Below are 14,751 nucleotides of genomic sequence, written 5' to 3'. Positions count from 1 at the left end.
AGATTTATTCAGATGTCTGCACAACAGATTTACAAACCACTGTGGCACATAGATAAGCTAACACTTATGACAGGCATCATTCCTTACATCTAGAAATGTGCAACCATAATCCCATTTCCTAAAACTAAAAACCCTTCTTCAGTATCAACCTTTTGACCAAATGCCATACTGTAAAATAATGGAAAAACTATTCTGCAATCAGTTATTACAATACATTTCATAATACAGTCCTTTATCTAACAAAAAACATGGATTGGAGAACAAATATAATACACAAACAGAACTATTTACACTGACAAAATATATGTGATTCAATGGAAAAGCAAAATTAACAGCAGCCCTCTTTGTTGGGATGAAGCACACTGCTAAATTTATCAGTAACACCCCGCTGCTCAACATACTTGCTAATTTTGGTATCGGTGAAAATGCCCAAACATGGTTGTCTATTAATCTACATAATAAAAGATTCACAGTTAAGTATGGGTCAGACATTCCAAAAATGTACCATTCTCAGCTAGGATACCACAAGTTTCAGTCTTAGGCCATCTTCTTTCATCAGATTTTCACTCATAACTTAACATGCTTCATGTACATGACAACGGAAAGTGTTATTGTGATATTTCTTTATTGTTATCAGTATATGTGATTTCATTTTGCAAATCAATAATGTGATGAATAAATAAAGCTGCTTTAAACGTACCATTCAATTTGCCTAATTTAAACCATAAACTTTATGTAGATGATTTCATTGTACTTAACTCTGACAATTCTCTCCTCAAGTTACAAAGTGATTACCTATACGAGGCACTCCTTAAACATTACTGAACCTTACAGAATACCACAAAATAGAACTGCCTTCTCTGAAGATAATCTTCATCACTCTCACTTTTAACATTCTACGTCTTTACTATCTATTGCTAAGCATTTTGGGAAGTTTACTATCGAAAGCTTGGGGTATACATATTTTTATTATTTCATATACAACTATTTGCATTGTTGTTTGTTTTCTTTGTACATTTTATCTGCATGATTTATCTTACAACTGGTGCTCTAGTTAACAAATTCACAAATAAAATACATGTTTAAGTATATTGAGGAACTGATAAGTTTAGAACTGTATTATTTCTTCTACACTCTGAAGTATCACTAGGGAAGCCCATTTAACCCTGTTGATGAATGTTCTGCTGGTTATTGCAAGAACAGAACTTTTCTCATCTTTATGTTGCAGATCTCACAAGTCCCCCCCAAAAATATATAAAGAGCTAATGTGGAAAGTGTATTACTCCAAGTAAGTCACACAAGTAGACTTTTAAACTATTAGGAACTTCCTTCATAAGTTATAATCCTGCTAGAAGGTGTACAAAAATAGGAAGAGAACATCTGTTTCACAGACCTCAGGAGCATTACGAAAGCCAAGATCTGCACTGCATGTGGGGGAAGGAATTACAAATGAAAGAATATGTTTGCTTTAGAGACAACAAAGCAAAGCTGAAACTGAGCAACAGAAGATAAATATTTAGATTTTCATACTTCATACTTACTTATTCTGATACATACGGACATATATATTTATTCTGATTACTGTATAGCATTTAATTTCAAGCAGAATAAGATTTATTTTTCATCAAAGCATCTAGGAATAACTTAATAGGAACAGCAGTATACATAAAACAAATAACTAATTAGGCATATGAATAGATACAGTTATTCAGGTATTCAAGAATGAAAACAAACAGGCAAATAAAAAACACTGTGTTTTAGCAGTGTATTCGAAACAGAACAGAAATAGTGGGTATGTATATCTTTACAGACACACACACACACACACACACACACACACACACACACACACACACACACACACACACACACACACACACACACACATACACTTTTTGAGCTCCATATCCTACCGTGTTGCTCTAGAAACTCCATTGCCAAATCAGGACCAGATATACAAATTAAGTGCAGAAATGCTTTTAATATTTCAGTCTGGTAGATCATCCCAATACATTTTTGCTCTCTGACTGCAGCACCCCTAGCCATTACAAGCAGTGGAGTAGCACTTTCTTTTCTGCACACGATCATGGTGCAGAAGGTACTAGAGCAGGTACATATATTCAGCATTGCTGACAAAATATAGAAGATGGGTGTCTTTAGTAGGGTGGGACAAGCAATTTGAAATGCTATGAGATGTAAAGATATGCACAATATCCTTATATCTTTATGTTATTTCAAACAACAGCATGACAATCAACATTAAGGACTATAATGCTCTTATCCTAAAAATAAGCCAGTAAGAACATATTTTTAACAGATAAGCCAACAGCTCAGCCCACATGCTACTGATTGGAGAAGCTGTGACCATTATTGTTTATAAAGGTCCCCACCATTCTAGATTACTCTAATAAGGTTAGAGTAATCTAAAATGGCAGGGACCTATTGCTTGTTATTCAACCTGCTTCTTCTCACTGCTGCAGGAAATGCCTCCAAAGAAGGATATGAAACACTACAGAGTTGATTTCTTAAAGAATGCAAATTTCTTGCACCAATGTAGACACTTCTCAACTCCTGTTATGTTCTTTTTTTTTCTAGCTTCCATATTGTATAGTTTATTTTGTTTCCAAACAGTTTCTCATTAGAATGGTTGGATATGATGTGAGTGAGGTAATGCTGACTTTTATCAGGTAGATGTAGTAACAGCACAAGACAGACACCACCTCACACGAGGAAGACAATTGACTGGTGGAAAGCTAAAACATATTCACTGATATCAGTGTGAAGGACCCCATTTGTTTAGCTGTTACAAATCTTTTTCTCTTTCTATATTTTTTTCTTTCTCTTTCTATCTCATATGTGGATGGGAAAACACAAATTTGTCCCAGGGGTTCCACCTGTGTCCCTCATTGACAGGGGTGACAGGTGCTGACTGACGTTTCTTTTTGAGGATAAACTCTTGGCTAGACTTTTAAGAGCCTCAGGGCTTAGCCTAACAACCTTCTATTTACTAGTATTGACAGGTGTAGTTTATGAAAATCACACCGCCATATGCAAAGTCATCAATGGAAATGTTGTGAAATGTTGTGAGAGGATCTAATTTCCCTAGCAGGGTGCATCAGTATATTATTTCTGGCAGGAATCTGTACAGTTTCTTGTATAGTAGCCTGTGGGTCAATCACTTTTTAGATGTCACAGTCTCCTTTGGGAAACTTCAGTAGCTTGGTGATGTGTATATATCTTGCAGTTGTTACCATCCCCCTTGACATCTGTTGCAAAGTTGGCAACCCTATTGTATGTGTGATGCCCATGCACTGGCCCAGTAATCAAGGAGCCTCAATCCTCACCACCAGCACCAGTGAGGGGCATGCACATTGGGAAGGATAACAAGTACACACACAGTAAAGTACAATTTCCCTTAAGAGCACACAGAGATCACAGTCAGTCTGGGGCTGGTTTCTCCCTTTCTCTTCAGATCCCCAATAAGACCCCCCCACTGGCACTGCTATAGGGTACAGGTCTCAGCCTAGTGGTCAAGCTAAAACCTCCAGCACCCTCTCTGTCCAACCAGTGCTTTGTGTCCCTGCCCAAGTAGCTGACACACACACTTTCAGATCCGAGTTATATACAAACAGACAGACACTCCTGGGGAAGGGTGAACCAGGTTCTCTAACTATGCCACCTTCTCTGCCCAGGCTATAAGGTAGAAACCACTGCCACCAACCACTAATATCAGCTACTAATAAGGCCCTTACCAAAGGATGTCCAATTTTACTGTGCAAAATGATTATTATCCAATTAGTAAGTATGACGAACAGCAAGGCTTATTGGAGTGGTTTGGACAGTATCACTATATACATGCAATGCACTTTAGAGCTTAAATTATCTCTACACAAAACAGCCACAGTTGAAAGCTTTAAAATATTTAATAATAAATAATAAAAACACAAGACAAATCTTGTCAATTCAACACAGTGCTAGTCAAGAGTTCAGACAACACAGAAAAATGCTTAAAATAATACTGTAGAATAGTCTGACATAAATATAGAAAACAGCTAAACTAAACTTACTATTTTCTATGTATTTCTTAGAGAAGTCACTGTTCTAAATAAATATCCTACTTACAAGCAAAGCAAAGTACTGGTGAGTTGATGTGTTTAGGTTCAGACAAAATCCAAAAATGCTCTAATTCTCGCTCTCTGAGACAGTCTTAAATTGATAATACATCACTGCTGATTCATTTTAGATTACATCATTCTTGACACTTCTCTGGTTTAATTTTCCAGGCTAACAGAAACTCAGAGGTTAACACATCTTTGTAATCTTGCATTTGCAGGAGCTACACAATAAAATACATTATACATGTAAAATCTAGCAATTAACTCTGGTCTCACAACAATAGAAGGAACGTCTTAGCCCAGTTATGTCTTCGAGTTTGAGATCAAACAGTCATGCAATGCTTGACTTCTCAGCTTTCTTCCAGCAGAGTGTACTGTGGTTACATTTTGAAGCTCAGTACAACACATAGTTTAATTGTAACATATAGTTCTCTTTTAAATTTGTAAAACTAGGCTGTGGATTATATTAATATTTACAAATCACATAGAATTATTTACACAATTCTATCTGGCTGGGCTGGCAGCCTTTCAGTTTTTCACAGTATGATATACCATTCATATGCAACCCCCTTCAAGGAGAATGACTGAGTGTAACCTCAGCACAAAGTAACCAGCTGATAAGTAGTTATCTTCCTATACACTTTATTCTCATCAATAAAGTATTGTTTTACTCTATGGAGTAAGCCCTGATGCTTGTTAACTTTTCTGCTAAATATCTAGATATAGAAAAAAATTATTTATATTTTGGTCCAGACAAAATCCAAATGTATAATGACAAGCACCAGATCAACAGTAATTCCCAGGTTAGAAGATGATATTAGGATTTTTGTTCAGTCAAGAAAAAGGTTTTGTCACCAAATAAGATTGTCCTGATTTTGCTGAGCTCTACTAGTTGAGAGCTACTGGTTTTACAATTTTAAGGATAGTAAAAAAGGGTAATAATGATCAGTGAGAAATCCAGTTACTGGTTTGTCAGGCTGCATATTTACCTTTAAGTGAGTTCTATTTTTACTTTGGGGGCTTAGATTAATTTTGCATTACTATCACTACAGTACATCTGAGACTGATGCACTACTGACTGCCATGGGCCTAATAAGACTACACCAATCAAAAAGAGTAAATAAATACATAAATAAACAAATAAATAATGTTTTTCCATAGCTGTCCTTGGATGTCACAACTAGAAGTATTTTTTTATTAATTTATTTTATTTATTTTCCATTTGTTTATTGGGTTAGTCCGACTGGACACAAGTTGACCTTTTTCAGTGTAGGCCCGTGGAGAAAAGCTCCAGATACATAGTAAAAAACTATAAAAAAATAATAAAAATAATGAGTCACAAAGTGTTACATCATCAATGTGATGATCAAGGTACAGTCTACTAGCAAGACTACTAATAGGGTACTGGTTTTAAATCCTCACAGCTTTCACCACTCAGTATAATAAAGAAAAAGCAAAGCATAAATTTAAAGATATATGAATAAGTGAGGGAAATAGGCATTATGAACATCTATCAAATGATCATTACTGATATGGCATATTGCTCACATCAAAGCAGATAGAAGGATCAAGAGTTATAGATCAGAGTTATGAACACTGGCTCTTAGGAACTCATGTCCTCACTCTGAACTCAGTGTCTTATGGTGCTAGTTTATTCACAGTAACTGTAGCCTGGCCAAGCTATTGCTCGCACACACATACACAAGCACACACATAAACACACAAAAATATTTTCAGGAGAGGATGGTAATGCCTTTCAGTTCTAGAACCTCCTTTCATGCTTCTAAGTTAGTTTACTGTCATCATTCAGACAAGTCCGCCACACCAAATTCACAAGTGACTCATCTTTTATATTTTGTCAGCAATGCTGTTGACAATGACCTAATTATAATATGAAATCTTATGGTATATAAGCCTTTTCTCTCTTTGAAAGGCAGATATCAACAGTTAAAATGCCAACACAGTGAAATTACCCTTATATAAATTAATAAGTAACCAGCCACAGGCTTTTGAATTGAAGAAATACAATTCTTTACTAAAATTAAGCAATATATATATAGACAGAGAGTTAATTGTACAAGGAAATTTAAAATATGTTTTAAGCTGAAAGATTGAATTAGAACAACTCTGTTTAGTGGGCAGTTATATCACTAATGTCAAGCAAAAACATTGTTAAATTATGACTGCTTCTACCTAAAAGTGCAAAATATAAACAGAAATATCAACAGGCAAAGCAAAGAATGGAAATGAACCCAATGATGCAGAGTAGTAAAAAGTCCTCAGGCCTCCAACTAAATAAAAAAATGGCTGTTGCTCCAGAACTTTCAGGAAAAGCTGACTTATGGTGAAGAACCCCAAATATGGATGAAATGAAATATAAATAGGTATTATTTAGTTAGTAGAGTTCCTTCAGGTAAGTCCACCTTTTCAAGGAATACATGGTACTTTTTTTCCATTGTCAGTCAAAACAATAGGCCTTTTGAAAAGTTCCACATACATAATGTAAGTGGCAGGAAGTGAATATTTTAGACTTGCTAAGAGAAGCAGAGAAAGGGAGTATGTGTGTGTGTGTGTGTGTGTGTGTGTGTGTGTGTGTGTGTGTGTGTGTGTGTGTGTGTGTGTGTGTGTGTGTGTGTGAGAGAGAGAGAGTGACTACAATTCTCCACATTAAAAAAAGATTTCTGCATAGTTTATGCACATTTCCTAGTTTACAGTTTGTCATCATCCTCTACATTCTTTTCCACATAGTTTTTCACATCAAGCAGTAATAATTTCTGCACAAATGTTTACACTCAACATTTTAGGTGGGTCTCTATTGAAAGCAAATAGTATGGAGTCACCTTTCACCTTTTCATAATCAGCTCTTATTTTCATTTGTTAACTGGGTGGGCTTCCTGCTCTGGCTAGTTAAGGGACTCAGTTCCACCATAAAGTCATAAGCAAGTCCAAAAGGTATTACAGACATAATTACTTTAACAATTAATGCATTTCTTTATATTTGAGAATAAAATATATAAAACAGCATAGACACTTTATAAAATCAAAGTCAGCATGAACAAAGAACAGAGAAGTAAAGTATTATAAGGCAGATGCAAAATGTACAATATGTTTAACTGTTTAACCATACAGCTTCTTGGAGTTTATAAAGGACAGATGAAAACAAAAGAAATGCAATAGTGAAATGCTGTTGAGAGTGTTCAGGGGGTTAAGTAAAGCACGTACAATGTAGAGATTCAAATAGATGATTATTAGCAAGTCACTAGAAGATGTCAAGGCTCAACACATACCAGTGGCATACAGCAGCTCAGCTGTTTGATGGAATAAGCAGGGAGGGGGAGAGTACCCATTATAGGTGGAGAAGGGACGCATGCACATTCAAAGCACACCTTCTTGGTGGAGACCAAGAAAGTAATGATGGAGTGCTACATGTGGATGGTTGGGTCATGCTGCTGGAGGTAGCCCCTTGTGGAAGTGAGGGGGCAATTCAAAACTGACACTTACTGCAAACCACACCATTAGGATGTTGCTAGGTATGCTTATAGGCAGAAAAAAATTAGGTAAAAACATTTCTTTGGCAGCAGTATGATACTGCCCCAGGATACCCCAGTCCCCTCACTACGCCTGATTCACTGAAAGAACAAGTCTAAGGCATGTAGATTGGGTCAATTGTCCCAACAATCAAGGAGAAGCACTGAGAACAGCTAATAGGCAGCTGTGTGGGAGACAAAAATAACAATAAAAATGATGATATGCATGTACTGCAGTCCTTCTGGTATGCCACAGCTATACTGTATCTTTATAACTTTATAGATGTTGATAGGCCATTTGTTCAGACCAGTTAGCCATTGGGGAATGCAGACTCCAAAAGTCATCGGTTCTGATATCGATCAAGGAGTATAGTTAAAGTTGGGTGAAAAAGACTTCCTAATATGTCAGGGCAGATAATTCCATAAAAAAGATATGGCATGTGACATAAACTATTTGTACAGGCTTGTACTGCACACTGGAATAATGCACAAAGATCTGGTTTGAATTTGTGATTTTACAAACACATCAGTCTCTCAGTCCTAAGATAGCAGTATGTAACTCATTTTTGAAGAATCTTTAAATTAGACATAATTTTTCTTTAATATACTGGATATTTAAGCTGAACACCTTAAAATGCTGTAGTCTCTGAACATAATCCCTGTTCTTACCTGCAGATATCTACATGGTAAACATCATTTGAACCAGTTCAAACAGCTATATGACAGATTTATTTTATAACAATAAAAATCTGAATTATATTATATTATATTATATTTTATTATATTATATGCGATATAACTGTCTTTATAAGTTAATAAATATAGTTGTTTCTCTGGAGGAAAAAAGATTTTCAGCATTAATCTGATCATCATCGTCTCTTCTGTGGCTTGTATTGCATTTTCTCTAAAACTTAGATTACTTATGATCCAGATACCTTCTTCTTCTTCTTTTGGCTTTTCCCTGTTAGGGGTCACCACAGTGAATCACCTGTCCACTCATGACTGGCAGTGGAGTTTTACAGTGACGAGTTGCCAGCCCGGCACCCAACCTTCCAAAGAAGGCAGACACACACACACACACACACACACACACACACACACACACACACACACACACACACACACACACACACACACACACCTAGGGCCAATTTAGAGTGTCCAATCCACCTACAGCATGTCTTTGTGATGTGGGAGGAAACCAAAGCACCCAGTGGAAACCCACACGACCACAGGGAGCACATGCAGACTCTGCACAGAAGGCACCCCAGCCGAGGATCGAACCAGAGAACCTCTTGCTGTAAGGCGACAGCGCTAATCGCTGCACCACTGCAGCCGCCCATGATCCAGATACCTAAGTTTCTAATTTCATTGGTCGTCACCCAGGGTAGTGTTGTCAAGCTATATTTGTAGTTCTGACATACAATCACCAAGCCATAACACCTTGCTAATATTTAGGCCTTTATTCATTAGCCATGAATATGCACTGTCAAGGTACTTCTCATTGTGATTACATCAAATTGTGTATTAACAACAGCTCCTGTTTTATATCATCAGCATATTTTAAAATCCAATAATTACACAGTGCAGAGAGTACAAGATTAAACATAAAAAAGACTTATGAGGACTGCTTTCTTCTATCTTCGTGTATATTGAGGTAAGACTCAGAATCTCTGCTGAGCCTATAATTTAAGCATTCTCTAATCCACCATGCTATAAATGGGTTAACTTTTAATGTGATTACACTGTTAATTATAACACATAGGAATGAGAACAAACATCTTAGCTCAAGATATATAATTCTTAATGGGAGTCCAAGGTCTATAGTGGCCAAAACTGATAAATAGAAGTCCAGGAAACATGTAAAGGTAGAGCTTTTCTGTTTGGAGCCATGTTTGAAGGTGTCATTTAGAAAGGAATATCTGTTAGAGGACAAGAGTTAACTTAATGAGCATCAGTGAAAAACACTTCTGCAGCACTGATTTTGAAACTAATTGGGTGTTAATTCTTGATCTCAACCTTTAGCCAACTTTGCGAACAGGAAGAAAATTGGCTCATTTCCACTCAGCAGGTCATAGTCCTTGTTGTAGTACTGAATTGAACATGCCTTTCAATGACTCAGTCAAGGCATCATTCATTATATAAGTTAAGTAGGTAGAAGCATTATTAGGGCCCAGGCTAGTATTTCTATTTACTTTCTGTAGTGCAGCTTGAATAATGTTATTGCTAATGAGAGCACAACTAACCTCTTTGATACTAAATACCTCATTGTCAGGTGTACAGATCTGATTTACAGCTAGTAAATATTACATGTTGATACAATTAAAAAATCTACAGTTAATTTTCCATCATGTTGGATGGGAACCACATTATTAAAGGTTTTAGTGACAGAATTATATACTCGAAGAAGCTGTTTGCATTGTGTTATATTAACTATTTTTTATTCAAAGTGGCCTTTGCATCAACAGTGGCTCTTTCTAGGTTTCTAGTACCCTTGGTCCAAGTTCTTTTTACTTTCTGTAGTTTTATATTTTTAATTAATAACATTATTATGCTTTTTTTGTTTTGACCAAGTGCGGCAAATGATTATTCTAACAAAGGAGTTTAATAACCTCAGTTTGCTCACCAACCTCCACATAATGGTTTAGTAGTTACTTAACCAACAGACAACAGTGTGTAAAATGGCTAGGCTGCCTAGCACAATACCAAACCAATAAATCAGGAGTTCCACAGGGGTCCATCTTAGGACCTTTCCTCTTTAATATATTCATTAATAACCTTCAGACAACCTGTCATCATAGCACTTTAATTCAGTATGTCGATGATTCAACTATTATCACCTCCTCTGACAATATCCCTGAACTTCTGAAAAAAAAACACAGAGCACATTTACCTCCATAGAGTCATGGCTAAACAACGCATAACTATTGCTTAATCCTAACAAAACCAAACTGTTACTTTTTTTTCCCAAAACCAACATACCGGACTTCAAAATATACTCCCATAACAATACCGAGACTGAAATTGTTAATAATGACAAATTATTAGGAGTCACCATAGATAACAAGCTTTTATATGACCAACACATCCTTAATACTATTAAAAAAACTCAGTTCAAACTAGGAACTCTCTACAGACAAAAACATTTCCTGGACCCAAGCTCTAAAAAAAACTCTGGCAAATACCTGTCTTATCCCCTCCCTTCTCTACACAGCTCCGATATTTATTAACCTGCATGCCTTTCTCAAAACTAAACTTTAGTGTTGTTACTATAAAATTGCAAAATTTGCCACTAATTTTCCCTATCATACCCATCACTGCAACACTCTCAAGGAACTAAACTGGCTGGAATTCTGCCATTATCTCAACTACTTACAACTAACTACAGCACATAAAATAATATATAAGCCTGAAAGCTGTCAAGTCTTAAAAGGCATCCTCCACACCTACTGTTCCACTAGAAATCTCCGCTCAAATAATAAGCTACTTCCAAATGTATACAAACCTAAAAAAAAGAGCTGGCGAGTGTCTCTATTCTTATGCCATAGCTAAACTCTGGAACAATCTCCCAAATAACATTACCAGAACTGAACAGCCCAAAATTTTCAAGCTTGCTCTAAAGAACTACCTCTACAACTCTTGGACCTGTCCTTGCCAAACTTAACACTCACCCGATCACCACCTCCCCCACACCACTTCATCATTACCTTTCCTTAAACATCCCACTAGCCTTCCTACTTCAACTCCCAACTCTCTAAACACCACATAAAAACACACATAGACTTCCTCCTATCTATTGCACTTCACTCAAACCTCTCCATCATTTCTAATATTATTCCTATAAAGCATTTAATCCATTTCCCCACTAATCCCTACCAGACATTCTGTCTTAACTATTTCTTTGTGTAATACATACTTGCAAGATATATACCCTTTAAACTGATGCATTGAAATATTGTATTCTCTAAACTATCTGATTCCATCTTGAAGCAATGTTATGATATTTCTTGTATCTAATGTATTGTATCATTATACTGTATTATCTGTTAATGTCTGTACTGGAGTTTGTCTCCCTGGGCCTCCCCTGAAAATGGGTCCCTTGACCCAGTTGGACTTTTTTGGTTACCAAATGTCAATAAATAAATAAATAAAAAAATTGTTCCATTATGTTTAATTGAACTTGCTTTTTCTATTAAGCATCTGGAAATGTTGAGCAATTGTTTCTATCCTCTAAGAGGAAAGCTTTGGCAGATGATAGACTACTCACTTTTAACTTCTATGAACTTAACAGTATTCAGGTTTTAATAATCATATGTATTTACTTCATGACACAGTACATTTGGATTAGATAAACTGTACTCCTAAATGATCAGAGTTTCCCAGAGACTGCATAGAATACATTTTGGTTCCTGAGTTTGGTAGGTTGCATAATATAAGACCAAATACATTATCACCCCAATAAGTAAACGTTATTAACTTTGAGAAGTTCGGGTCACAAGTGATGTCTGAGAATTCAGCCTCATAGTTATTATCATAAGCTAATATGTCCCAATTGACAAAAGGATAACTAAAGACACCAGCAAAACTGTAGGCCTAGCTATCTAAAAGATTAAATAATTTGTTTAACCAACAGTCAAGCATCGTAACATTCATAGTGGAATGTCAAGATCAACCAATGAGTTTTAACACTGGAACATTTCTAAGTGTGATGATATCAAACAAAAGGAAGGTGTGCTAATGGTCTGTTATCACAACTAAGGCTCGGAAAGTGTCATGGTTATTATTCCCTCACCTTGAGCTTATTCTTTCAAATATTCAATTTGACAAAGTCAAAAACACATATATCTATAGAGCTCCAGCATTCAGTTATTACCAGAATTTTAAAATAATACAGAAAAGTCCAGAAAATTTTCATTTGCAACCCTTTTTATTCAGACTCCTGGCATCGGTATAATATATATTTATAACATTGAAACATTTCTCTACGCCTTTCCTACACTTAGACAAACTGACCTAAACAAGCTAGATGCCTGCTGCAACAAAATAGCCAAATTTGCCACTAGGTCATCCTACCATAGCCATCACTGTATCTCACTTAGAGATTGGCTTGAATTCCCTCAACTTCTTCATCTCAATCAACTCTCCCTTGCTCATAAATTAGTAAGCCATCCTCAAAAAGTCCCTTCCCTTCAAAACCTTCCCCAGCCCTATTCTACTACTAGATCACTACGCTCCAGCAACAAAAAAACATCTCCAAGTTACTAAAGCCAAGAACTCACCTGGAGAAGCTCTTTTCACCTATATAATATACAAATTATGGAACACTCTGCCCCACCTCTATTATCACATTACCCTCATGCCATCACTTCAAAGCTGAACTAAAAGCCCACTTAAAAAGCCACTGGTTATGACCTTGCACCAGTCCAGACTAAGACTCACCTTTTTCCACTCCTCACCTCTTCTCCTCCCCTCCCCTCCCTTAGCCACCCTGCTTCCCAAAGTCAGATCATTATATCTCTCTCCTTTCATTTCCCTCTGATTCTTCCTCCAACCCTTCCAGCTCACATCACCATAAACTGTTTGCTATATATCTGTTAGTGTACTTAGCTATAACCAATAATTGTATCAGTTTATAAAATGTAATTATTTTGTACATATCATTATCTGAACATACTTAGTAACACATTAATAACCCTGATCATGCAATGTTTCATAGTTTCATAGTTTCATAGTAGTGTACTAGGCTATCTGCCCGGGGGCATTTATAAGCCTAGCCAACAGTGATGTGGCTTTACGCCACCCCATACTATATAGTTGCGCCTCTCTAGTAGTGACACATGTGGAACCCTATTATTTAGTAAACTATACCTCTGTCTAGTAGTGACACTGAGGTCACTCCCGGGGTAAACTTGCGATCTCCCATCCATGCATCGAGATTTTTCTTGAACAGTGCCAATGAAGGGCTCTGTCTCACGTGAACTGGGATTTTGTTCCAGAGTATGGGTAACCTCTGTGTTATGAATCTATCCCTCCAGCATGTCCTGTTCATATTTGTGCAGAGGTTGAAATCTTTAGCTCGTGTGGTTCTGGTGGATTTGGATTTTTGAGATGGAGCATGTCCATCAATTCCTGGTTGGACATGGCCCTGTATGTTAGGCACAAATCACCTCTGAGCAGGCGGTATGCTACTGAATAGAGCTGGAGTTTCTTTAATCTAGCTGGATAAGGCACATGTTTTAGACCTATGATCCTCTTGGTGAGGTACTTCTGGGGTCTTTCCAGTTGTTGCATGTGCCGGGTGAGATACATCCCAAATGGAGCATTATATTCAATCATGGGCCTGACAAGGGAGGAATATAGAGGTACAATGACCTCCTTTGATCTGGATGAGAATCCCTTCATGATGAGATGGGCAAGGTAGAATGTCTTTCTGACCACTTTGGCAACATGGTTGTCAAAGGAGAGGTCACTATCGACTTGAGTCCCCAGGTCTCTGATTACATCTTCCGTATTCAGTGGGTTATTGTCTACGTGATAGTTTGTGGGTACTTTGTTTTTCCCAAAGGGGATGACTATACATTTTTTGGCGTTAAGTTTGAGGCCATGATTCCAGCACCAGTTGTCCGTTTCAGTGAGACCTTTCTGTAGGATGTGTGTGTCGGCAGGTGAATCCACTATGGCACCCAGTTTGCAGTCATCTGCAAACTTTGTCAGCCATAATCCTTCCATATTTGCTTTCACATCTGAGAAGTAAATGCCGAATAGGAGTGGACCCAAGACAGAGCCCTGTGGGACACCACTTGTGACGGGTTTTGAGTCTGACATGGCTCCAGCAATTTTAACCTTATGGGTTCTGTTTTTAGCCAATTTGCTACCCATCTTGTGACATATGGATTTACATTTAGGCTGCTGAGCTTGTCAGTGATGCCAGAGTGTGGTATTGTGTCAAAGGCCTTAGCTAAGTCCAAATAGGCAGTGTGGACAGCCTTGCCCTCATCGATGGCACTAGTGACTGTCTCAAAGAAGTCAACCAGGTTTAAGAGGCAGGATCTGCCTTTTACAAAACCGAACTGTGTGGGATCAAGGGTCTGCAGATCCCCAATGTCGCC

This window comes from Protopterus annectens, chromosome 2.part0 (genome assembly GCF_019279795.1).
Source record: "Protopterus annectens isolate FY-2018-M chromosome 2.part0, PAN1.0, whole genome shotgun sequence".
Classification (NCBI taxonomy): Eukaryota; Metazoa; Chordata; order Ceratodontiformes; family Protopteridae; genus Protopterus; species Protopterus annectens.
Note: the sequence above shows the minus strand (reverse complement) of the source record.